This window comes from Triturus cristatus, chromosome 7 (genome assembly GCF_964204655.1).
Source record: "Triturus cristatus chromosome 7, aTriCri1.1, whole genome shotgun sequence".
Lineage (NCBI taxonomy): Eukaryota > Metazoa > Chordata > Amphibia > Caudata > Salamandridae > Triturus > Triturus cristatus.
In genome coordinates, this window is record NC_140590.1 from 1,506,935,212 (window position 1) to 1,506,939,235 (window position 4,024).

General features: G+C 46.7%; 1 pseudogene; it reads left to right on the forward strand.

Annotated features, from left to right (window-relative positions):
• Window positions 1-1,094: 1,094 nt before the first annotated feature.
• LOC146812258 (Golgi integral membrane protein 4-like) lies at window positions 1,095-2,237 on the forward strand (annotated as a pseudogene).
• Window positions 2,238-4,024: the final 1,787 nt, after the last annotated feature.

The following is a 4,024-nucleotide window of genomic DNA, read 5'->3' on the forward strand; positions in this document are numbered from 1 at the left end:
ACTAAATAAAGACGTATAAGACTGTGCTATGAGCATCATTGAGGCTACTGCAAATCCTGGGACTGCCCCCTGCCGGTCATGGGTGTTGAGGGATGGAAAGTCAAAGCAGTCTCGCCCAACCTTGAAACGCACCTATCTGCCAGGCCGTTTGTCATTACTGTTCTAAGAAATGAGCTTCAAAGCGGTACACATCTCTCCCAACATGGTATTGGCTGTTAAATGCCACTCTGCCTTCTTGGGTGCTCTGCCTCTTAATGCATGAGTTGGATTGATTTCTGGATGTGTCTGGGACTATTTGGTCATTACACTGCTGAAAAAGGGCCTCGCCGACAAAAAGAAAAACATTGTGCATAGAAACTTTCTAAGCTATCGCTAGATTCCTACCCCGAAGTATATAAAGGAAAACTTTCACAACTGTTAAAAGTTATGGGAAGGGCTGGATCATTCTGTGCACCAGAGAACATCAATAATGATTCTTTACAAAATATCGTAGCAGTGCTAAATTGCCAAGTTTGTGAGAGAAAATGACAAAGATGCAAACATTCTACTGGTGTCGCCTTTACATGCATTTACTCCCATGTCATTAAAAAAAACCTTGTGTGGGACGCGCAGAGTGCAGCGTTGTGAATACGTGTCTACTTCCACGGAAAAAGTGATGAGCTGTAATCGAAGGCCACGTGCTTGCTGCAGGAATATTCGCCTGGGAGTGTTTGACAACATCCATCCATTTCTGCCCTTGCTCGCGGAGCATCCTCGCAGAGTCCCAGGCGCAGCGGAAGGGGCTCTGAAGGGCCAGGCGTGCACAGGAAAGGCTCACCGCACGTGAAGTGATGTACACACGGGATGACAAAGCTGTACTGTTCTGGGTGCGGACTTAATTAAAGTAGACATTCAGAGTTGATACTCGTATGGGACGCAAAGCGCTTTGTCGTAACAATGTGGCGCTGTGAATTCACAATAACGTCATAATTGGTGAGGCTGAGCAGGGCTATGCACGCGTATGGCTCGTACGACTGTTAGTCTTACATTACTGTCAAGATGTTAACGGGAGTCCGAGGTCCTGGCCCTCGCTGAGAGGACCAAACTGTCCGGCCATGGGATCTGGGGCCTGTGGATTTCACAGGCAGAAGAGGATTCTGCTGACAGGCATCTGCTTGCTGGCCTTGATGTGCCTGGAGTCCGTGCTCTACCTGTACAAGCACTTACAGGAGAAAGTGCACAGCTCCGAGAAACTGTCCCTCAAGTTCAAGCAGCAGATGCTCTCTGCCCAGCTGGAAGAGGTGAATGAGCACCGGTCCAGGCTGGAGCAGTCCCTCCAGAAGGAGCGTGCGGAGCACAAGAAGACCAAGGAATATTTTTTAGAATACAAATTAGAAGCTAAAGAAGCCCTGAGCAAAGAGAAGGAAGACGCCATGAACCGTTACATCGCCCTCCCCTCTCAGCATAAGGTCCTGAAGAACCAGCATGAAGAAGTGAAGCAGCAGCTCCTGGACTTGCAGGTGCAGCATAACTCTCTAAAGCTGGAAAACCGGCGGGTGTTGGAGAGCCACAACCAGAAATATGCACAGCTTCAGCGGGAGAATGAGAACCACGTGGTGGTGCTGCTGGATACGATATCGAACCTAAGGGAGGAAAGTAAGGTTCTTCGCAAGGCACATGAAGAGGTCCGCTCTCAGCTGCTTGTAGCACAGGAGCAGCTGAATCAGATGCACCAGCTGAATGAAGCTCTTCAGAGAATACCAAGCTTCAAGCTGGTCACAGCCCGGAGGCACCAGAAATTCCAGTTACAAGCCCCAGATAATAAGCGTTCCCGAGCCTTTGAAGCTGGATTGCAGCGTATTCGCGCACAGTCTGGCCAGCAAGCGAATCCTCTGGAGACGCCGACAGACTCTGGGAAGAAAACCCCAGAAGGTGCTGCCCAGACTGCAGAATCTCTCAGAAAAGTGTTGGTACCCCAGACAGGGTCTCTTGAAGTTCTGCCATAGCCAGCCTTGCCTCTGTGGCTAGCAAAGGATAGAGATGGCTGTGCCCTGTGTTTCTAGAGGACGGTGAATAGCATCCAGGCTGGAGAAGAGCTGCTGAAAGAATTAAAGACGATACACTTCACCATCAGAAACAGCACCATCTACTATGATGAATTTGGGAACATGAATATTGGATGTGACATTTCTGACCTGGACGGTGGACAAAAATGCGATGCCTTTTCTGCACTGTTGGCGAGTACACAGGAAATCTGACCCATGATGCTGATCAGATTCAGTGGCACACAAAGAACCAGCTAATAATCTTTGATAGCCCTATACTCCAGTGTGTGTGAAAGAGAGGGGGAGTGTGCAATCTCTCAATCGAAGGGGCCAAATTAGGAATTTAAGGATTATTGGATTCCACTCCATCCTTGTAAACCAGGTACTGGAAGCAATATTACTCTCTCCCTTGCTGAAGACAGTAGTGGAAAATCTCTTATTCCCGGCCAACCAGGAGAGACTAATGGAAGCCAGGCTACTCTTCTTCATTCAAAGAGAATCCACTTACCCTCAGCCAGCAGAGATTAGTGGAAACCACTCTCCCTCTCTCAGGGGAGCATAATGAAAGCAATGCCATCCACTTCCACCGAGAGAGAGTATTGGGTGCTCTTTTATTCTCCCGTTCCCGGCAGAGAGTAATGGAAGTCATAACACACTTTTCCACCCAGAAGAGAGCCGTGGAAGTCACTCTACTCATCCCGCTCAGAAGAGAGGAGTAGAACCTTCCTACTCACTCCAGCCAAGACAGACTAATGAAAGCCAACTACATCTCCACCCAGAAGAGAACAGTAGCAGCCATGTCACCTTATCCACCCAGCCATTATACACTCCCCCTTTCTCACCATGGCAGTGCCAATGGGCTTCAAATGTCCTTTGCCCCTGAGAGGCACCTGTAATACCCTTTAATTTCAAGGGAATCGGCGCTGGAGTGGTATGATCAGACTCAGCCCTTCAGAAACTCTGGCCTGTTGGCACATCTAGCTATTTCCTCATTGCCTTAACCTGATATGGGCTACATAAGGAAGACGTCATTACATTTGCTGACTAATGATGCATCATTGGTTGTTAACCACTTGCAGGGATGGGTTCTAACACGAGGTTCAAAGTCAATTTTCACAGGAACCTCACTGTTTCAGGTTCTAGGCCTTAGAGGGACCTGCAGACTTTTTGGCCACTAGTTTATTTAAATTAGTTTAGCACTTTTTTGAGAAAGGTCCCTATGCTGCCCTTTGTTTTAATATTTTTTTGTCATGATGTCTCTCAGCGCATTGGTACCCTACACCTCCGCTATAGTTTTTAAATACTAATTCTTTGTTACTTTCCTTCATGATGGCTATTCCTTTCAATGTTCAGAGATGACCACTGGGCTGATTATCATCTCTAAATCTGAGGGAAGTGGTCCATCAGCATGATAGAGGTAATGCTCTCCGCCACTCTGTCAAATAGAGTACCGTCTTTCAAATGCTAAATCAGCCCTTGGTAAAGAATAATTATACATGAACTCAGTTTGTGGAATCCCACACATCCAGTCATCCTGATACTCTGTAAATAAACATCATAAATCTTTTTTTTTAAAAACCCTTGTGAATTACAGCCTACCCCACTCTCATTCCATGCTTTGATGGGTGTTTTTTGTTTAATGTGTGCCAGGACTGGAGTCCACATCTAACACTAAGAAGCCCCCCCCCCCATATTTAGGTTTCTTTTTGAAAATCGTGACAGCCTGAACTCCAGATGGCCAACATGACGTGTCACAAGATCAAAAACAAAAAACAAGGTCTTGCAAGACTTAGGGGCTACCATCTTAAGGTCAGGCTGGCCCAATCTGTTTACCTTCTCCATCATGTATTGACTTCCAGGTATCGTGCAATGTAATCAAGGAAGACATTATGACGCATTACCAGACTCATGGTGCAGTTATTTTTAAACTTTTATTGAGCTGCCAAGTTCTAGCTATGTCAATCTCTTTCCCTTTGCCACAATACAATCTTTCCTCAACA